This window comes from Felis catus, chromosome B1 (assembly GCF_018350175.1).
Source record: "Felis catus isolate Fca126 chromosome B1, F.catus_Fca126_mat1.0, whole genome shotgun sequence".
NCBI classification, from domain to species: Eukaryota; Metazoa; Chordata; class Mammalia; order Carnivora; family Felidae; genus Felis; species Felis catus.
This window is the reverse complement of record NC_058371.1, coordinates 180069601-180093658: the sequence shown is the minus strand read 5'-3', so window position 1 is coordinate 180093658 and position 24058 is coordinate 180069601. Positions and strand designations below refer to the sequence as shown.

The following is a 24058-nucleotide window of genomic DNA, read 5'->3' as shown; positions in this document are numbered from 1 at the left end:
TAGAAGGATCTTGAGCTCACTTCCTCTTACAGAACCATCAAACTTACAACCTCATATAGTACAACTCACCCTGAGAACTACCTGAAGACCAGCAGAGCAGCTCTTTCACAGTTAATGATATTTAGAAAAGGCCACATCAGGGAGGGTAGGATGTGCCAAAGACGTGGTCAGGATCCCAACTCCTGGATTGGAACCCCACAAGTGGGAAGGATATTATATGCATAGAGGTCCTCCATGAGGAGCAAGAGAATCAAGACCCATGGGAGGCACTCCCTGCCCTGAGGATCTCTCTTAGAAAAGCAAGCCCCCATAACACTTCTGGCTTTGAAAATCAGTGGGGCTTAACTACAGGAGAGCCAGCCAATGATAGGAAACGGAGACTCTACTCTTAAAAAGGCTAGCACACTATGCATCACTCTGAGGCCCAGCAAAGGCAGTACTTTGAAAAGCACTTGCCTTATACATTAAGGAGATTTACTGACTAATTTTAGAGCATGTGCCAGAGAGACCAGGATCTCAGGAAACTTTCTTCAGGAACATAAGTGCTGGCAGGCAGCATGTTTCTCCCTCCATTAGCCTAGCTGGCCTGATGCTAGGAGGAGTAAGTCCTGACACTCTCCATCTACCTCACTTGCACCACTCATTCTTCTCCAGCATTCCCTCAAGACCTGCCCCACAAAACCCACCCATCCTGGCAGGTGCCCTTCCAATGCAGCTACCACCCCACTACACCTGACTGGCATCCCCAGCCAAGGCTAGGGCCCCTCCATAGCAACTCCTTTCCTGGGGATGGGGGGCCCAGTCCCACCCGAAAGCACACCTGAAACAGTGATGGTGGGGCCTCTCAGATCCAGAAGCTATACCTATCCAACAGCTTGCTTGAAGCAGCTACAACTGGGCATCTCGTCCCACTGCACCAGGGCCCGCCCTGCCCACGAGTGCACCCACAATGGTTGCAACTGGTCATTGCAGTCAAACGAGCTTGGAGCCAGCACTCCCCATCTGCATTCCGACAGCAATTGCAACCCAGCCATAACAGGAGGGAGCACACAGTCTACACAAGGGACATCCATACCATGCTGGGTTTTGGTGACAAGGGGATATTGGGCCCCACAAAATCCCTTTATGCATGGCCACTACTGTCAGTTGAATATATAATAACAGAATTAAAAAACACCCTACATGGAATCAACAGATTATAGAATGCAGAAAAAAAAAATTAGTGATCTAGAAGACAGGACAGTGGAAATATCCAAGTTGAACAGCAACATGAAAAAAAGAATGTTTAAAAAATGAGGGTAGGTTAAGAAGCCTCTAGGACAAAAGTTGACTGTACAAATATTCACATTCTAGGTAGAGAAGGGAGCAGAAAACTTCCCAAACAGACATTCAGAGGCCCAGGAAACAAAGAGAGCCCCAAACAAGATAAATCCCAGAGTCCCACAGCAAGGAACATAAGTAAAATGTTAAAAATTAAAGATAAAGAGAGAATCCTGACAGCACGAAGAGAAAAGCAATTAGTTACATGCAAGGGAAATCTCGTAAGACTATCAGCTGATTTTTCAGTTGACTTTGAATAGATCATGCCATTCCCTTCTGGTTTGCAAAGTGCTGACTGGAAGAAATCTAACCAAGAATAGTGTACCTGGCAAGTTTAGCATTCATAATTGAAGAAAAGATAATTTACCAAACACAATTTAAAGGACTTTATCACAACTAAAGGAGAATTATGAGAAGTGTTAGATGGATTTCTCTAAGAATAAAAGACCATAACTAGAAGTTAAAAGAAAATTGGAGAGAAAAAAAAATTACTGGTAAGGCAAACATTTAATAAACATAGTGAATCACTCACTTATAAAACTAAGAGGAATATTAAGATAACAGTAGTAAAGCTAATTACATGTACAATAATTAAGGAATATACAAAATAAATAGAGGTAAAAAATGATGTTATATACATAAAATGTGGGGAGGTAAGTAAAAATGTAGTGCTCATTGAATATATTTAAACCAAACTTAACTAACCATCAACTTAAAATAGACTGGTTTATACATAGGACATCATATATGAACTTTATGGCAATCACAAGCCAAAATCTTACAACAGATAACAACAAATAAATAAAAAAACAACCCAAGTATAACATTAAAGAAAGCCACAGAGAGGAGAACAAGAGAAAGGAACAGAGAAGAACTACAAAAACAACCAAAAAACAATTAAAATGGTGATTAAGTACACACTTGTAATTATTTTAAGTTTCAATGGACTAAATGTTCCAAAAGACATAGGGTGATGACTGAGTAGATAAAAATAAACAAATAGGACCCATTTATGTTCTGCCTACCAGAGACTCACTTCAGACTTAAAGACACATAAAGAGTGTAAGTTAGGAGACCAAAAAAGATATTCCATGCAAATTGAAGGGGTGGGGGCAGAAAGCTGGGATAGTAATACTTACATCAGACAAAACAAACATTAGAACAGAGACTGTAGCAAGAGACAAAGAAGGGGATCACATAGTGTAAAAGGATATAGTTGTAAATATATATGCACCCAATGTAGCAGAATATAAATACATAAAGCAAATATTAACAGACATAAAGAGAGAAACTGACAGTAATACAATAAGGGGACTTTAACACCCTATTTGCATCAGTTTATCAGACAGAAAAATCAACAAGGAAACCGTGGCTTTGAATGACACATTGGACCAAATGGACTTAACAGAAATATATGGAACATCCCATTCTCTTCAAGCACACATAAAACACTCTCCAGAATAGATCACATGTCAGGCCAGAAAACAAATGTGAATAAATTAAAGAAAGTTAAAACCATATAAGGCACGGGGCACCTGGGTGGCTCAGTTGATTGAGCTTCCGATCTTTGCTCTGGTCATGATCTCATGGTTTCAGAGCTTGAGCCCCACATTGGGCTCTGTGCTGGAAGTGTGGAGCCTGTCTGGAATTCTTACTATCTCCTTCTCTGTCTGCCCCTCCCCACCACACACACTCTCTGTCAAAAGTAAATAAACAAACTTATAACAAAACAAAACAAAACCACACGAGGCACATTTTTTTGACAACAATGATATAAAACTAAAAATAAATTACAAGGAGCAAAGTAAAAATAACACAAACATGTAGAGGCTAAACAACATGTTACATAATAAACAATGAGTCAACAAAGAAACCAAAGAGGGAATCAAAAAAATAGCTCAAGATAAATAAAATGTAAACACAATCGTTCAAAATCTTTGGGACAGAGCAAAATCATTTCTAAGAGGGAAGTTTATAGAAATACAGGCCTACCTTCACAAACAAGAAAAACCTCAAACTAACTTTATACCTAAAAGTGGGGAAATATGCTTTAAGTTAATAGGAAAAATAATAAAATTCAGAGGCAAAGTAAATGAAATAAAGACTTAAAAACAATGTGAGATATCTATAAAACTAAGATTTCATTCTTTGAAAAAATAAACAAAAAATTATAAACATTTAGCCAGACTTACTAAAAATGAGAGAGAGAGAGAGAGAGAGAGAGAGAGAGAGAGAGAGAGAGAGAGAGATTCAAATAAATAAAATCAGAAATGAAAGAAGTTACAGCTAAAACAGAAATACATACAATTAGAATCTACTATAAATAATGATTTTCCCCCAAAATGTATAAATTCCTAGAAACATAAAATCTTACAAGAATGAATCAGGAAGAAGTAGAAAATCTGAACACTTATTACTGATTATGAGTAATAAAATTCAGTCTGTAGTCAAAAAATTCCAGCAGACAAAAGGCCAGAATCAGACAACTTCACAGGCGAATTCTTCCAAGTATCTAAGAGTCAATACCTATCCTTAAGTTATTTCAAAAAAAAAAAAAATAGAGAGAAAACAATACCTCTAAATCTATTTTACAAGGCCAGCATTACCCTGGTATGAAAACCAAAGACACTAAAAAATAAAAAAATAAATAAAATAAAATTATAGGCCAATATACCTGATGAACATCGATGTTTTAAAAACCCTCAAAAAAATATTAGCAAGCCAAATTCAACACTACGTTAGAACATTATTAAGTGGGATTTATTTCAGGGATGAAAGGATGGTTCAACACCTGTGAATCCATCAAAATGAAACACTGCATTAACACAATAAAGGATTAAAATTAAATGATTGTCTAAACAGAAAACGCATCTAACAAAATTCACCATCCATTCATGATAAAAACTCTCAATAAAGTCAGTTTGGAGGGAACATACCTCAACATAATAAAAGCCATAGATAACAAACCCACAGCTTCAGCATACTCAATGGTGAAACATTGAAAGCTTTTTCTCTAAGATCAAGAATAAGAGAAGGAGGTCCACACTCACCACTGTTATTCAACATAGTACTGAAAGTCCTAGTCACAGAAATTAGACAAGAAAAGGCACCCAAAACTGATAAGTAAATTTGTCACTATTTGCAGATGATGTAATCCTATATCTAGAAAACCCTGAAGACTCCACCACACAAAAAGTTCAAAAAGTTCAAATTCATAAATTTAGTAAAGTTTCAGAATGCAATATACAGAAGTTTGTTGCATTTCTATACACTAATAATGAAGTAACAGGAAAAAATGTTAGCAATCCCATTTACAATTGCATCAAAAGAATAAAACACACAGAAATAAATTTAAATGGATAAAAGATCTGTGCTCTAAAAGCTGTAAGACATTAACTAAAGAAATTCAAGACAACACAAATAAGTGAAAGACACATTGCGCTCATGGATTTGAAGAATTAGGTGTGTTAAAATGTCTGTACCACCCAAAACAATCTATAGAATTAATGCAATCTCTATCAAAATACCAAGAGTGTTTTTATTAGAACCAGAACAAATAATCCTAAAATTTATATGAAACTACAAAAGATTTTAAACAGTGAAAACAATTTGCAAATGACCTGTCCAATAAAGGGTTAGTATCCAAAGTATACAAAGACCTGATAAAATTCAACACGCAAAAAACAAATAATCCAATGAAAAAATGGGCAAAAGACGTGAACATACACTTCTCCAAAGACATCCAGATGGCTGACAGACACATGAAAAGATGCTAAACATCACTCAACATCATGGAAATACAAATCAAAACTGCCAGAGTGGCTAAAATCAAAAACATAAGAAACAAATGTTGGTGAGAATGTGGAGAAAAAGGAATGCTCATTCACTCTTGGTAGGAATACAAATTGATGGAAGGAAGGGAAGGGAGGAGGAAAAAGGAAGGAAGGGATGGGAGGAGGAAAAAGGAAGGAAGGGAGGAAGGAAGGAAAGGAAGGGAAGAGAGGAAGAAAAGGAAGGAACTGCCTACTGAGACTTTTTTTTTTTAATCTGTGACAGCACAGATGGACCTAGAGGGTATTATGCTAAGTAAAATGAGTCAGAGAAAGGAAAATACTATATGATTTCCTTCCTCCCGCCCCTTCCCCATCTTCCTTTCCTTCCCTCCCTCCTTCCCCATCTTCCTGTCTTCCTTCTTTCCCCATCTTCCTGTCTTCCTTCCTTTCTTTCCTGTCTTTCTTTATTTTTTTTATCTTAGAGAGAAAGATTGTTTTAAATCATGGCTTTCATTACCTGAACGTTTTTCCATACTTGCCATTAAGTTGGTGAAGTTTTCTACTATTGGTTGATTTTTCAAAATTTGTGCATTGAATTTTCTCAATACATGGAGTATTTTTCAATTCTTTTGCATATTTTAAAATGCTAATTTTCTTTCCCTTTATTTTTTAATAGGGCTTTTTATATTGAACAATTTGGGATTTTGTTCTAGACATCATGGATATCATTGATGCAACACCAGTTACTCTTCACTTGAAAAGCTGATACAAAAATATGACAGGAACAACTATGGCATCATCGAGGCATCTTAGGCTTGGGTTGGGACAAAGTCTCCACCATCACTCTGGCTACCACTCACTCTTGGTATTTCTATTTCTTTGGGTTCTGTTACATAGCTTCAAAGGGTGTTTTGGTTTTATCTGACATTAATTTGCAAAGATTCAAAGTAAAAAAAATTGTCATGTTCAAAAGGTGTAACCATTTGGATCTCAGTTTAGAATGTCCTGTCTACCATACATGATACTGGTAATAAGTCAGGTAGACACAATAGCAGAGCCTACACATTAACTCTGATCCAACTATTCTCTCTGGTCCTCTCTATTCTGGGATTTCCTCTGTGGCCCATGCCTGAGGCTCCTTCCCTTAGTTTCTCTATCCAGAAATAGGACAGGCTTTTCTTTTAAAGCTTAGTCACCAAAAATGTGAACTTCACACTATGATAGTCACTCACAACAAAATCTGTCTGCATTAGTGCAGATAGTTATCTTGTATCTTAGAGTGAATAGTTATTTGAATGATTTATTGGAAACCTAGCCATTTTTATCCAAAGGAAAATTAAGTTTGGACAAAGCTTGAAGGGTGTCATAGTCTTGAAGGGCTTTCATTGGTTTGATTCACTTTTGGAAAATTCTTATCCTATTAGCCCTATAAGTATTTATAGTATCAGTTCTTTCAATAACCTAACAAAATACTTTTAGAAATCAAGTGTAGCCCATAAATCGACATCAGTTATTGAATGGTCACAAAATATCATTTAAAATTAGAATCACAATTAAAGAGAAGATTGACCACCAATATTTTTGTACATAGAATGCATATGCCAGATATGTAATATAAAAAATTATTGAGATAATATTACAACTACTATAAGGTAGGCAAAATATATCCATTTTACAGGTGAATATCCTGAGACTTATTACAGTTAAATAAAAAAGGCAGAGATTATAGGTAATTGGTGGCAAACCCTATATTTTCACTGCAGTCTGAATGACCCAAAACTGTGAATGTTTCCATTCCAAAGTGTTCTGCTTCACTGGATGATTTATTTCAGCCTGGATATAAATAATCCATGTATCACACCTTTTCAAATTATTTTCATTCAGAAGAATATGAATATACTGATTACTCCAAATACATGCTAATATTTCAATAGGTAATTTAGGATTTTACAGAATCTCAGGTTCATCTACTTAAACAGAAATAATTAAGGTGCATACATACATGTAAGAAAATTCTGACAAAGCTTTCCAATTGTGTGGATCCCATTTAATGGGATCCTGCTTTACCTAGAAATAGTATACCTACAAACTTCATTTTGAACGACCAAAAGCTCTATGGTTACAACATAAAGCTTTCAGTCAATGACCCATATAGTCCAAAGAAGGTCATTGAAACAGCACAACAGATTGACCAGAAAATACTTTAAATTCCCTGCCTATTATTACTACTAGTACCCAATCATACTGAGAACCAGTGGATGTGGAATACTATCTGGGATGCTATTATTGAGCATAGGAATTAACAGGATTCATGGAGTTATTATTTGGTAAATTCGCACTGGGCTGGACTTTATGGAGCCAGGCAATTTCTAGGAATACGTATGAGTCTTTATTGCAGAATTGACTATATTGACAATGAAGCTTCTTACATAGTAAATCGCACTGGTTCTATACATTTGATTCAACATTAATTCAGACTATTTTTTAATATTGTTATTTTTTTCTGGTTCTGTAACTATATATACAAGACAGAAAATTATTTTCAAATCTTTTCCTTCAGTTTAAATAATGACACAATTATTACTGTATCAATTGAACAACACAGTGGTCTTTTAGGGAGACTGAAAAGACTATCCTACACTCTGTTTTTAACAAAGGAATAGCTGGTGTCTGTGTGGACTGGCCATGACTTTGGCAAAGTCACATCAGTTCCAGTCTGGCAAGTGTCACCATTACCTATCAGACGATTCTGGCTCTGTCCATGGTTTATTTAGGGGGAAATATCCAGTAGTTCTTTTTGTTGTTGTCCCCCAGCTATTCTTTTGAGGGTATTTATACAGTTCATTCATTCTCATGTTCACTCATTGAGTATTAAGAATTTGTTACATGTAAGACTCTGTGATAGGAGGACTGGAGAAAACTAAACCTAACAATCAGAGCACATTCCAACTTAAATGATGGAAAAACAAACAAACTACAATAGGAGTTTGCTTTTCCAAATAGCCCCATGGCTTATCTAGAATCACACTTTAACCTAAATATGCCTAGGTCATAGACTACTACACCTTACCAAAAACAACAGCAGCAAAAAAGTAGCTATAGAATTGTGTAGATTCTAAACACGTAGCTTCTGAACTGTTTGTACTTCTTGCCAGTACAGGAGACATCTGAAAATACTGTGTAGGAAACTTGACTGTAAATATAGTCAGTTCTGCAATAAAGCCCAATATGTATTCCTAGAAATTGCCTGGCTATATAAAATTCAGCCCTAAAAAAACAAATCAACCATGGAGCTTATTGGGAAAATTTGGTTATGGCACAGCACTCAAGATGTCATCAGGGATACATTTAAAATCCAACAAACAAAATAACCCCAAAAAAGGTAAAATGTTACACATTAAGAATTACATAAATGCTAAAATACCACAAAATATTTTATTTGGACAGAGTCCACCACTGATTATGCAATGGTAGAAGAAATTAGGAGGGTTATCTGAGGTCAGGGGGGAGTTGTAACACCACATGCGAATGGGTGTGGATCGTCACACACATTGTGAACTAGAGGAACAAATAGATGTTTGAGGCACTTGAATATATGTGGTTTGCATTTCCCACGAGGCTCAGTTCATCTGGGGACGGTATCCTGCATCATTTAGTGTTTCTAAAGGACCAAATTGCCCATAAGTAAATGTGAAATTCATGTTTCACCCAAACTGTTCCTTAATATATCCACCATGTTGGAACACATTCACATTTTCAAAACAGCTGTTAAAGAAGAAATGACAGTAGATAGAATTGACCAACTGACCCATACCGATTAGGACTGAGATACAGAGAAATATACCAATAAACCTGCACACAGAGCTCATATACTGCCAGCAATTTGCTTTAAAATCTTTCAACATAGGCAAAGTGACAAATATGTGTAAATGTGTTTTCATCGACCCTCAGTTGGTCGTTAGTAATCTGAAGAATCTCAGGCAGGGAGAGCTCTTCAGCGATGGTTCATTTGATTTGAAATATTCAAATCCCAAACTCACATTCAGAGATGACTATTGCTTCAGTTACCTTTATCACTGATCAAACTGCCTACTGAGACTTTGTCAATTGACATAATAGGTATTAGAATATTCATTGATAGAATGTGTAGAAGACATGTGAAATAGCAGAAATATTGTATAGAGTCCTCCTTACTTGCACAAAAAAAAAGGTATAAAAAATGTTACATAGGGCTAGACTTTAAGATAGCATGCAAGGGGCTCCTGGGGGGCTCAGTCGGTTAAGCATCCAACTTTGACAGGTCATGATCTCACTGTTTGTGGGTTCAAGCCCACAAACTGTTCTGGGTTCTGACAACTCAGAGCCCATAGCCTGCTTTAGGTTCTGTGTCTTCCTCTCTCTCTGCTACTCCCCTGCTCGTGTGCTCTTTCTCTCAAAAATAAACAAAATAGCAAAGTTTAGCGGTCTGACAGAAACTCTGTCCAGAAAGTTACAAGCAGATTTTATCACCCAATTCATTCATTCATTCATTCATTCATTCATGAAATTTAGCTAGAATACTGTTGCATGTGTCTTTATGAGGCTTTAAAGAAAGATACTATCTAAAATGCCTAGAAGGTTGGAGAGCTGAGGCTTTGTAAAACTGGGTGTATTCTAGCTAACCATTTCTTTGTTGCATGAAGTAGAATGAATTTGAGATTTGCCTCCCTTTCTACTTGGTAGTAAGTTTGTGGAAGAAGAATCTAAACGTCCACCCATTTGTAACTATGGGGGATTTATCCACCAAAAACTACTAATGAATTACAAATGCCCAAATTGACTTGGAAAAGTTTACAGAAATTCTGAGCTATCCCTCCACAAGTATTTATTCAAGTCTTAACTTTTTCAAAAATACTTAAACTGGATAATAATGCAGAATGTATGTATACATCAGATGTAAACAGGTGTTTACAAACCTATATCTTCATAAACACATTTATTTGCAAAGCACTGTCATAGTCTAAGCACTTCTGTATCCAAAACATCATTTTATTGCTTTAACAATGCTTTGAGACAGGAATCAACTTTTCCATTTTACTCCTGGGGAAACCCTGGAAGCCCTGGAAAGTTAAATGACTTGTTTAATGTAACTTAATTAGCCTGAGGCAGAATCAGTATCAGAATCAGTATCATTGCTTACTATCTCCTGCCCCATTTACAAATAACACTCAGGTTTCTGTGCAGTCTTAGAATTTGGGTTTGCCCAATAACTAACTTCTAGGAAGTAAGTTAGAGTTTGGGAGTTTCTATTTTTCTTTTGTTTGTTTGGTGGAGATCAGGCCTCATTACTATTACCTGAATGACCAAGCAAACTTAAGACTTGTCCCCAAATAGCCAATTTCGGTCAGAAAGTGCAGAGAGGAGCCCATCTTGTAACCACAAGAATAATTTTGAAACCCCCAGAGATTCTCTTAATGGAACCTTCTTTTCATATTCTCACCACACAGCTTAGTCATTTAGCCAAGCTATAGTGAAATGGACAAGTGAATTTCCAGCCCTGATTCCATCTCTTTCACACAGTCACACATTTATTCCCAGGGAATAATCTAGCCCCTGGGAGTCTCCCACTGATTGTAAAGTGATTTTCTCATGCTGAGTTTTCTATAAATCTAATACAAAGCCCTAAGTTTATGAGTTAGTGTAAGAATACAAATGACACCTGTGGACCACATTCTCTTCTTTGAAAAGGTGTAGAAATTAATTGCATTTAGTAGATCCAAAATTATAGCTGTCCAGGGCAGGTAAAATATGAGAGTGAGTAAAATGACATTTTCGTTACTGTGCCTTAAGGCTGAGTTGAAGACACTCTGGGGGAAAAATTCTCACTCATTCATGCACATACACAGTAAATTACCCTAGAAGTAAATTACAGCAAAGTGTTGTACAATGGTAAAGTTATTGATTTAGTTTGGCTTTTATCCTGAGTTAGATGTGGAAGATCAATTGCTAATATTGTCTTGATCATTTCGAACAGAGCCCAGAGGCATATGAGCAATGACGCAATATATGGACAGAAACATAAATAGAGGAAAACAAATCCAGGAAGATAGTTCTCTACTTAAATTTGCCTTTTTTTTAAAACAATTTGCCCTTTGTCCTAATGGAATTTCTACAAACTTTCATTTAGATGCCAATGACCCCATAGTAAGGAACTCGAGAAATATTAACTATTTTAAAACTAAGTATTTTTAATTAAAAAAAAAAAAAACCCACAGCACTCTGAAAAGTTCAACTTTTTTTTTTTTCTGGAAACGATGATTTCAATATAAACACCAAGATGGCCTACTAAATTTGTTTCCCAAATGTTACATATTGGGTAAAGAAGTGAGAATTAAATGTACCTAGAACGACCTCGGTTATGTTCTTTTATCAGTTTCTTTCATTTCTTGTTGTTAACCCTTTGTGAAACCTTAGCAGTTACACAATAAAGATTCATTTATTTTGATTGATAAAGAGTGAAATGGATACAATCTATTTTGAATGGCAAACAGAAGACTAGTCTGGGAGAAAACAAGCAAAGCAAGAAAAAATTAGAAATTAAGAAAAAGAATTAAGAACAGATCTTTGAAGGTGAATCCATGGTCTAGTTCATGAAATTCACTGGCCTCTTCCCTACTTTGTCTTCTTTTAAAAAAAATTGTGGGGGCACCTGGGTGGCTCAGTCAGTTTAGCATCTGACTGTTGATTTCGGCTTAGGTCACGATCTCATGGTTCACGGGATCGAGCCTAGTGTTGGGCTCTATGCTGATGGCACAGAGTCTGTTTGGGATTCTCTGTCTCTCTGCCACTCCTCTGCTCATGATGTCTATCTCAAAATAAATAAACTTAAAGAAATAGTTCTGATATTCCCCATAACTCAAATTGGTGTCAAATATGTAAGCTGCATACTTCACTGCAGGACAATGTTGACAATAATGTATTTATTTACTCAAGAAAACATATTGAGTATCTATTATTTGCCAGATATTACTTCCACATGTCAGGTTTGCAATGAATAAAATAGACAAGGCCTCTTCCCTCATGAAAGTTGTATTCTAGCGGGTATATTAGAATATTGAAACTATGTTAGAGCATTAAGAAAAAAAAAGATATGCAACCTAAACATTAATCAGAGCTATGAAGAAACTAGCTATGTACTCACCAGGGGTTAGGAACTGCTGTTTTACATAGTGCTCAGGTCAGGCTGTCTCAAGATGTGATGATTTAGTAGAGAGCTGAGTAAAATCATGAAGTCAAAATGATAGTTTGATAAAGAGTTACTTAAAGATCCCCTCCTTACTTTGAAAATAACATATGGGAAAACAAACTATTACCCAAGAGCTAGCATTTGACTAGCTTACTGGGGTTTCTGCTCTTCTGATATTGAGAGGGTCTTTCTTTTTGAAGCCCAAATAGGTCATTTTAATGAATTCCTGAAATTAAGCTGAGCAATGGGCAACTCCTACTCTGTATCAGTGTAACCAGATCACTGTCCTTTGGATAATTAAAATACAGACAAATTACATCTATTGCAGCAACTTGCATCCTTCAGGCACTTGTTAGAAGCTAAATGAATTCACATTAAATGAATTAGAGGTATCTGGAAAGTCGCCAGTTTGATACAATCAAGAATATGGATTTTATAAATCTTATAAGATGGCAAGTGACTTTATACTGATTTGACCTAATTGATTCCATTTATAAAGATAGTAAACCCAATATCCTCCCATTGAAGAAATCATTTTTGAGCTTAATTGGTAATAAAATGATGACTTCGTGTATTTAAAGGTTATTAAACTATATTATTCCTTCTAATGAATATATTCATAACAGAAAAGAACCTTGGAAATGTTCACCCTGTAACATAAATCGGTTCACCTTTGAGTGTTTAAAATTTTATTCCTTGTCATCTTATTACTAAATCTTTTAAATTTTGAACTATAATCCATAATCATCTTAATATTACATCAAAATTAGAATGTAAAATTTGCAGTAGCACAATGATTTCCATGGTAACATTCAAACTTGTCATAAACACTGCAAGAGAGAACAGTATATAAAGGTAGTTGGACCAAAATGTAAAATTTTCTAGTAATTAGAATTAACAGTCAAGGAAGTTAAATTCCATAAAACACAAAGTATTTTTTTTTGAAGAAACAAACCCATCGTTTGATTTTAGTTTAAATCCTTTATTGAATATAAATTTCTATTAGTGTGTGGCATTGCAAACCTTAGGCAGTGTTTCATTAGGACAGAATATCGTAAACCTAACTTTAAGCGGAACAGAGACTCTGATGAAAAGTGGATAAACAGACCCAACACGGATGTGAGCTGGATAAAAACAAGATCTCTTGGAAGTAGAATGCTTGCCCATATGAGGTAAATAAATTATTCATTAAAAAGATGAGAAGTGAATTTTTCAAAAGTAATTATGTTTAGAATTTTACTACTAAGGAACATTTGATTCTCTTCTATGGAATATTTTGATACATTCATATTTTTTCAATTAAAAATAAACCTTAATCGGAAAAGTATTATTCCTCAAAATCTTTTGTCTTAAAATACATAAATTCCAATGTTATTGATATACTCTAATTATAGTTATTAAATTTTCAGAGATTTTGGGAGGTTCAGATATCTCCTCAGGCCATTTTGTTTGTTTTGGTTGTTTTCTAGAGAACATATGTATGAACATATTACCACCTATGTCAACAGATCTGATCTGTTGATTACAATTATTGGGGGCTGTAGGAAGAGAGGACATAAACATGGGTATTTAACACGCAATTATTTTTAATTTTTTTTAATGTTTTATTTACTTTTGAGAAAGAGAGCACGTCAGGCAGAGTACAAGCGGAGAGGGGCAGAGAGAGAGAGGGAGACACAGAATCCGAAGCAGGCTCCAGGTTCTGAGCTGTCAGCACAGAACCTGAGGTGGGGCTTGAACCCACGAGCTGTGAGATCATGACCAGAGCTGACCTCGGAGGCTTAATCGACTGAGCCACCCAGGTGCCCCTAATGCGCAGTTATTTTAATGATTTCCGAAATTATCAAATTTTCTGTTTTATCTCAGTTTCATGTTAGGATCGTACAAAAAAAAAATCAACAGAAGATTGCCAACTTTATCTGTAATTTCTAATGGGTATATATTTGGTAAGTTGGTTCCAATATAGAATTTGCCACATAGATGAAATGATCAATGGGATGAAATCAACATTAGGAGACACAGGACATCCAAGGGACATATTTGACTAATGTAATTTATAAAGAACTTCTCAAGCACAGAATAGGTTCATCTCAGTTGTGTGTAAGAGATGTACCTGGCGACCGACAGTGTACTTCAGATTAGCTAATGAGGTTCACTTATTAGCCACTCAGTCCTCTGATTCCCTACATCTGATGATCTTGCTACTCCTGTGGTTCGAGAACCAGCAGCACAGCACACAGCCGCGGAGCCTGCTCCAATTGCAGAAGTTCAGGCCTCGCTCAAGATTTTTTTGATTCGGAATCTGCTGTTTCACAAGCGCCCTACATGATTTGCAGGCATGTTACATTTTGAACAGTTCTTTTCTGGACTCTTCATTTACAAATGAGCACATATACTTTTCATATAGCCTGTTCCTATGGGAATTGACTTCTATCTTAACGGACTAAATAACATAAACCAGTGTTTCAAAAGATAGGATCAGACGATTCATAAACCTATGTGTATTCTAGGACATTGCACTTACAACCACAGTTCTGTCAGGATGCCCACTAGGTCCACAATTCCGATGTCTCTGATAATGGCAGCAAAAGGATTTTTATATGGCTAAAACATGTAGGCTTTCATGAGAGAAAAGAACCCTAAAATTCAGTATTTTTTTTTAGTTCTGTGTTCTAATATTTTAAATGTAAAGTTGCACTGTAATAAATGCAGGAGGTAGTTATTAACTATCAAAATATATTTGCATACATTTTGCAATACTAATAATTATAAATTTGTCTAGCACTTTTATACACCAGACACAGTTGTAAGTGCTTTTACATATATTAGCCATTTAATCCTTACAGGTATCTGATGAAGGAGCTACCATAATTCTCTGTTTTACATATAAGAGAGCAAATGCTAAGAAAAATTAAGCAACTTTCCCAAAGTTACACAGCGAAAAACCAATGGGTAAGGATTCAAACCAGACAGCTTATCTCTAAGTCAGTACAAGATATCATTTTTAGATCCTAGGGAAGTTATAGGACATGAAATTTCAATTTTATCTAATTTTGTAAGATAACCTCTATGTGAGTTCCTCCTTTGATCTCAGGAAACTTCTAAAGGACAGGAGAAATCCCTGGACAGACCTAGGCAGAAAGTTACCAACGGGGATCAACATGTGTAGAACGACAGAGGCAAGCAGAAGATAAAAAGCAAAGGCTCAGTGGCAGATGGGCAGAGCCGAGGTCAGAGGATGGGAGAAGGAAACCCATGATGAAAGGTGTAGGGTTTGTGAAGTTCTGTGGCTCAAGAGCTAAAATTATCAGTGCTGGGCGTTCAGCTCAGTACGCACTGCTTTCCTTTTATGTGAGGCCCAGAACTCACTAGGGACAAGGCAGCTCCATCAGGGGCTAGATGAGGCCAAACCGTTTTGGATTTACTTTGAAGTTAATTAACCAAATCATTCTAAGTATTTTCTTTGGAACAAAAGACTTCTGGCTCTCAGTTTTGGCTCAATTCTAGACCAGCCTTGAAACTAAAGGGTCGTTCCAATTTGAAAAACACTTAGGAGGAGCTCAAGTCTCAACTTTAACTACAGAATATCACTTACCATATAGAAATCTACAATTGCTTCCTTAGCATTGCAGCTTTCCTTCAAGAGCCCCTTGCAAGAGTCCCAGTGCATCTAATTATCCCTTTCCCTTCCCTGCTCACTTTTTAAGAGCAGCTGATAGCCAGCTCCCAGAATTCTTCTGTTATCTAATGCTTCACTTTCTTATTAGATGAAATCATGAATCAGGAAATTTGCATTATATTAAACTCTTACTATGTGCCAAGCACTAGGCTAATCCCTTTACATTCACGATTTGTAACAATCACTGAACATTATCCCTGTTTCATAAATGGCAGAAAGAGAGCCTCAGAGTAGTTCACGTCTTGCCTCAATCACAGAAAAGTAAAATCAGGAAACAAGTGAGGTCTAACTCCAAAGATCTTTGCCTTTCCACCACAGAATGCTATTTCCACTAAACAGCAGGGTGAACTTGTCTCTTTTTTTTATTAGATGAAGATATCATCCTTATGCTACTCACCTTCCCTACAATCAATTCATCAACAGCATAAAATTCATACACTTCAGAATACTAAAGTAACTTTTATCCCCAAAACAAGAAATTCCGTGCATGGTTCTTCAATGAATTAAGGAATCGCTCTTGCTTTCTTCCCTGGAAATTACGAGACACATTTGGATTTCCACTTCCAGTTCAAATGGAGTAACAGAACATTTACCCTCCAACCTGGATTAGCCAAAAGCAAAAACAGTACCCACAACGATGGTGTTTGAGGCACTGGGACACCAGCCATCAAAAGACCGTGATCCTTGAAAGACTTGAAATGTAGTAGCTTCCTATAAGTGCTGTAATAAATTACCACAAACTTAGGGACTTAAAATAATAAAAATGTGTTCTCTTACAGTTTTGGAGATCAGAAGTCCAAAATGAATTTCACCATACTAAAATGAAGGTGCCAGCAGGGCTGATTCCTTATGGAGGCTGAATGGAAAATCAATTTCATTGCCTTTTTCAGCTTCTAGTGATCACCAGCATTCCTTGGTTGTGGCCTCTGACTTTATCTTCAAAACGTTTCACTCCCGTTCTGCGTCCAATATTTCATCACCTTCTCCTCTGACCCTGAAGCTTCTTTCAATTCCTTTTATACAGAGTACTGTGATTACATTGGTTTCTCCTGGATAAAGTAGGTTGCTCTCCCCATTGCAAGACTGACTCTTAGATTACTTAAACCTGCAAAGTCCCTTTTGCTACATCAGGTAACACAGGTTCTGGAGATTAAGGTGTAGCCATCTTGGGGGGCCTATCCCTGAGCCTGCTGCGGAAAACCAATGAGGTTAAGCCCCATGATTACCAAGACATTTCCTTAAAAGAATGGAAGGAGGGAAAGCCAGGTGGAGCCTTTCAGTATTGAAATGAGAAGACACAGTTGGATTCCAAAAAGACCAAGGCAGCTAGAGCTCACGAGACAAAGTACTGGAGTGACCAGGGTTTTGTTTTGTTTTGTTGGTTTTTTTTTTTTGGTTAAAGTGGGGGTAGGGAAGATGACTCTTGGAAGGAGATAGAAATGAAAGTATACTTTTCTGAGTTTCATGTATTATCTGAGAAGCAGCATAATATCACTTATTAGACTGTGATGGGTTAAAGATACATATACTAAAAATCCTAAAGCCAACACTTAAATAACTATGACAAAGTTATCTTATTTGATTAAAAAAACACACCATTTACATTAGTGTCAAAAACTATGAGATATGTAGACCTAAATCTGACTAATGATGTGGAAAGCTGTTAAGCTGAAAAGGAGAAAAAATTGTAGAGATCAACTAAAAACCCAAATAAAAGAAATAATATAGTTCAAAAGATTTAATAGTGTTAAGATATCAATTTTCGCCAGTGATCTATATATCCCATGTTATGCCAATGAAAATCACTGCAGGATTTTTTGTAGAAACTGACAAACTGATTCTAATATGCACGTGAAATGCAAAGAACTTACAATAGCTAAAATACTAAAAAAGAAGAAACATTTGAAGGATTAACATTATGTGATTGCAATGCTTATTATAAAACTACAGTACTCAAGAAGTTGTGGTTGGGCATAAAGTTAGAAAGATGGGGAAAAAAAACAATACAGTTAGAAGCAGACCCACATGTATATGGACAACTGATTTTTGTCAAAACAGCAGAAGGCAATTTAGTGGAAAATGATCATTTTTTGTACAAATTTGTAGAGAACAATTGGATATCCATATGCAAATCAAGTAAAATCAGAATTTTGATTCCTATATCATATTCATATTCAAATCTCACATACAAAAATTAACTCAGAATGGTCATAGATCTAAATGTAAATACTAACCTATAAAACTTTTAGAAACTATGAGAAAATCTTTGTGTATTGGGATGAGGCAAAATGTCTTAGATATGACACATAAAAAATTGAAGACATAATAAATATGTTCTGGCTACCTTAAAATTCTGTTAAAAAAAAAAGAGAGAAACTTCAAGGGTGGGCCAAAAACCTTGGTACAAGCCCTACATGCAATTTTGAAAACACAGTTCAGACAAATAGGGAAAAGTAGCCTTAAGCAAAAACCCTGTAATATCTTCCAATGTGATTTTATACTCTGTGGGTCAAATCCATATCTTCTGTTTGTACTGTTTGATTTACAGTGCTATACACAGCATTTAATACATAGTAGGCATGCAGTCAATAAGCACTGTGTTGAGGGTGATAATGTCTGTAGCTGTAAACTAGAAAATTGAACCAACTCTAAGGAAATATATGGGTTGGGTAGAATACAGAGAAAGATGGTTAAAAGAATATAAACCATGTCAGCTCTCAGTTATGTGAAATTCTCCATAATTCATTCCTCTCCATGGGAAAAAAAAACATTTCAGATAATGAATAAATGTAAGGTTTAGTAGAGCTGCAATGGCCTCATGGAGATGTGGCATTAAAATGAAAAAAATGCAATCTTATAATCCACCCCTCATGACTGATATGGGTGTTGAGCACAGTAAAAAGGGAAATTCTGAATCCAGTTTTAGCCTTCATACAAAGTGGTTTTAAGGAGTGTGCAAGAATGTTCTCTTGTTTTGATATGGGAACTGGTTACCTGATTATGTTCAGTTTATGAAAATGCATTGATCTGTGTACTAATAGTACTTTGCTATTCATGTGTACAGATATATACTGACAGACCCATAAATGTACATACATACATACCCACATGCATACATATATAACATCTTCCATTCTGCATGTTTTTTCTTGGTTTGTTGTTGTTGTTGATAGGGTGGAGAAGTTTGAACTGATTTTCTGTTTTGTGGAAGTTGATAAGTTCACTAAAGAAACAGGCATGATTAGAGCAGGAAGAATTCTAGGTGATCTGAAAGCCATACTCAGAACTATTTGGAGACAGAATAGACAGACACTGAGAAGCCAGTGAGAAGATGATGATGGTAATATAGTATTGTGAGAATCAAAGTGGAGGGACTGTGTGTGTGTGTGTGTGTGTGTGTGTGTGTGCGTGTTTTGGAAAAGGAGAGGATGTTGTGAATCCTAGAGGGCATACTGGCAATAGAAGTAATTAAATGTAACATGACAGAGAGAAATGAATGTATTTTGTTCTAAAACGTTAGACCTCAGGCAGCATTTAGGTAGTCCGAAAGCAAAGGGTAAAGGAAAAGTCAGGCACAGAAGTAGGTTTCTAGAAAACTCTGGTGCTCTCTCTTCATTGTGGATAGTTTGAGATAGATATATACATGAAAAACAATGTTCTGAAAATATTAATATCCCTGGGCCAGGAAAAAGGCCAGCAGCAAAGATTTAAGGTTGATTTCATTTCCTAAACATTCAAATAACAGGCCTAACCCTAAATTTTTATCTTTTGTGTATAATTTTCTGAATGACCTTTATCACTTATTTTCTAAAGTTTCATAGACTTTGTTTTTGCCAAAACTTCCATTTCACATAATGAATTAATAATATCTTCTGCTCTTAGTGGATTCAGAATAAAATGTCTGAAATACCCGAAGTTACCACCTTTTTCTAAGTTCTGATGTTTTGAAAAACAAACTCTTGATTATGACAAAGTGACAGAATATAGAGTTCTAAGAAAGTCAGACATTTAATTTTTGCAAGTTCAGCTTTAATCTCTACATTTTTAAGATATCAGTAATAACTATAACTATAATAACTATACATTATTCTGTTATTCAGAATAATAATAACTATATATTATTCAGTTATTCTGTTTTGGCACTAAATTAGTACCTGCGTAGTTTGTCAGAATTGGATATCAAAGCCAAATAATAGAATGTCTGAGTCACCAGCAAATCCAAGTGGTTAATTCTTGTCAAGAGCATAGGTCAGCAGGTACCAGGCACCAGAAGGGATAGAAAAAAGAAAAGGAATTACAGCTTTTGAGAAAAAAAGCTGCATAGATGAGTTACTATTAGCCAGAAGACAGAGGAGCAGTGAACAAGACTGAAGCCAATTTACATAAACTGCAGGAGCCAGAAGTACTTGGGGGTGATTTGAGATTCAGCCACAGAATACAAAATTGGACTTGTTAAGCCATTCCTTTCTTAGATAAGGGTTGATCCGAGAAATAGGAGGCAAGGTGAGGGAGTCCTACAGATAGAAATCAAGCGACCTCAACTGTAGGGAAATAAGAATTAGTGGGGCTGAGAACCAGTGTGGGACTGACAGCTGATTATTTATGAAATCACTTCTGTTCCCATTTGGAAGTATGGGCAAATCGAAATAGAGTGAGTTGTTGATCCTTGAGAGATTATAACACTTGTATCTTCTCCCTCATTCTCAAGGCCATTTAAAACATTCTGATGGCATGCTAGGGCAGTGAGTCTCAAACTTTAATGGGCCTATGAATCACCTGAGACTCTTGATAAAAGGCAGGTGCTGATTCAGTGGGTCTGGATGGGACCTAATGGTTTGCATTTCTAAAATGCTCTCATAAAATGCCCTTGATGCTGGTCCTTGGCCTAGTGTAGAGAAACAAGGTGCTAGGAGACCTTGAGGACTTTAAAACGAAACAGAGCAAAACAAAACAAAACAAACAAGCTTGAAAATTGAAGCATAAATATGGGGAAAAATCTAATAAATACTTAAAATTTTTTCTTAAATTTTAAGATACTACCTCTCTGCTAAAACAAGAGGTATTTGAGCCAAGATATGTTAACCCTCTTTTTGGCTATGCTATTGGGGTATCAAAAAGAAGAGAAAGGGGCACCCTTTATGTAGGGTTATGATGCTTATGTAGGTTAAGCATCAGCCTCTTGGTTCCGGCTCAGGTCATGATCTCACGGTTCATGGGATTGAGCCCTGTGTCAAATTCTGTGCTGACAGCACAGAGCCTGCTTGGGGTTCTCTCTTTCCTTCTCTCTCTCTTTCTCTCCCCTCCCCCACTCTCTCTCGCCTCAAAAAAAAAAAGAGAAAAAATACCCCCACACCCTTTCACCCAAAGATTTTGTGTTGTTGAAACATTCATTTGTAAGACCTATATGGAGAATTTCATTAATCAGAGGCATTCTGCAATGAGTCAGCAAAAGGGAATCTGATGTATTCTAAGAAACAGCAGTGAATTAGACACGATATACAGCACTATCATTCGTGCAAATAGGCTTGGACTGCACACACCTTGGCTCAGTGCTTAACTGTACCTCTCATCACTAGTGTGACTTTGGGAAAAGTTATTTCCTCTCTGAGATTTGTGAGCCCCATCGCCAAAGATATTGATTCAAAAATGAATTGTGATGTAGATAATATCAGGTATGTAAAATTATCGCCACAATAAATGTCAGCTCAGTAATTGTTAGCTCATCTTTAGACACAAGAAAGACATGCCTTTACCTTAAGGGGAAACCACATTTCTGAAGAACGCCTTCAATCTCGTGTGGGTACTCTCACCTCACCAGAAGTGAGTTTCTCCATTACTTGTGAAGATAAAGCTGAATCAGAAAATTTGGAGTGACCTCCAAAACCACACAGAATCCATGCAACGCCAAGAAAATCAGATGGGTTCTTTTCATTCAAGTATTTTAGTGTTTATTTCCAGATTGATGGGTTAACTTCCAAAGAAAACAAATTCTGTTCATGTCATCCAAATAAATTTTTAACCACTAGACTAGTTGTCTTATCAAGGTTATATACTAATTCAAACATCAATCTGTTGGGCATATTTTGTGGGACTGACACTATACTTAACAGAAATTAAATTTTTTATAGTTTATTTAAATAACGGATTTATATAAAAACAGAGAAGTTACACGACTTTGGAAAAAAATGAACTTGCTTATAGAGCAATTCAAGAAAAAATATAGTGAGTGCAAGGAACCTCTCCCATTTAGTAGCAATATGAATAAGGATCTGCCTTGTAATGAAAAAAAAATGCTACAGGCTGGCAGTTCCAGAAAAAAAATGACAGATTTATAGTTGTTTTAAAATGGAACTACTGAAGGGCGCCTGGGTGGCTCAGTCGGTTAAGCGTCCGACTTCAGCTCAGGTCATGATCTCGCGGTCCGTGGGTTCCAGCCCTGTGTCGGGCTCTCTGCTGACAGCTCAGAGCCTGGAGCCTGTTTCAGATTCTGTGTCTCCCTCTTTCTCTGACCCTCCCCTGTTCGTGCTCTCTCTCTGTCTCAAAAATAAATAAATGTTAATTTTTTTTAAATGGAACTACTGAAACTTAAATACAGAAATATTTTAACTACCTTAATATATTACTCCTCATGCTTCCATGAAAAATTTAATGTAAATGATATTGAAAAAAGAGAACTATCAAAACTACCTGAATCTGACCTTTGGATACCATGTGCCATAGCATCCATAGATTTTATCTTATTATTCCATGAAGGAAAATAATATTCAGCAACAGGATTAAGACATCTCTGTGTTTAACAATACAATGTCGACTCCATATGGGTTGGCTCTGTTGGTTGATCATCAGACTCTTTGGCTCAGGTCACCATCCTGGGGTTATGAGATCCGGCACCACGTCAGGCTCCAGATTGAGCATGGAGCCTACTTGGGATTCTCCCTCTCCCTCTCTCTCTCTCAGCCCACCCCTCTCTTGCACACATGTACTCTCTTTCTCAAAATAAACATTAAAAACAAATACATGTTTCTCATCATTGTACAGGTTAAGCAACACATTTTGGCATGGCAGTTGGATATCTTTCGACATGACTGTAATCTTTTTGGCACAATTTTAAATAATTTTTTTTCCGTTCAAATATACCAACTAGCTAGGCTTTCCATGCCATCCACAGAGCTCCCGTAGAGGCTCAGTTCTCTGGATACCTTGAGCGGCTTTCTCACAGTAAGCTTTGGAGAGGAAGTTTGCAATCAGAAAATGCTTGATTCTATGAAGTGTCAAGACTGATTTGCCCTTCAAAGAGAGGCACATTTATGTAAGAATGGTTTATAGCCAGCTGTTTCTAGGATGCTTTCCCACATGCAAACGGTGCCATGATACAGAGTTTCTTCTCCATTAGGAAACTCCCTGCTTTCAGGGTGCATTTAAGACAAGGGCCTGGTACCACATGGAAGCAATAACAAGAAAAAAAATTTAAAATGTAAGCGCTTTCCAAATATAATAGATCGTTAAACATCACAACCATTATCCTCATTTTCCAGAGGAAACTGGTATTTGCCCAGCTTTACAAAGATAAGTGGGAGGAAGATATTTGAATATCCACCTATTCAACGAATACTTCTTGAGCACATACAATATGTTGGACATCGTTAACAAAGCCCACGTGTTTAACCCCCACAATAATGACCCTCTAACACCAGTCACAGGAACACAAAGGAGGAAAAATGACGAAAACCTTACATTTCAATGCTAATTTTTAAAAAGACAATCACTTTATAATTTAAAGGTAAACAGAAGCACCAATTTCAAATTTAAATTAGTCTTTTTTTTCCTGATACTTAGGAAAAAACAAATTTTACTTTGCTTTAATCATTATTTATCATAGTCCCAGTATCAGTCATTAAATATGAACACAACAAAAGCTGCTAAGACGTTCAAAGCATTAGTATTTCAGCAGAACCAGAGGCTCAAAGTCTCAGTCATCTTGAAGAAATTCCTTTATACAATTCTATACTTGAGTCATCCTAGGTATAATTTAGTGCCAAAGTGAATGCAAATCTATTTGAT

The 24058-nt window shown here is 36.3% G+C and overlaps 1 long non-coding RNA gene across 1 annotated transcript in view; it reads right to left on the bottom strand.

Moving 5' to 3' along the window:
- The window catches only part of LOC123385092, a 202907-nt gene extending 180535 nt beyond the window's left edge, over nt 1-22372 (bottom strand). The window contains exon 1 of the long non-coding RNA XR_006597156.1: nt 16775-22372. This is a non-coding gene — a long non-coding RNA (uncharacterized LOC123385092). The remainder of the gene's footprint in view (nt 1-16774) is intronic.
- Between the last annotated feature and the right edge of the window lie 1686 nt (nt 22373-24058).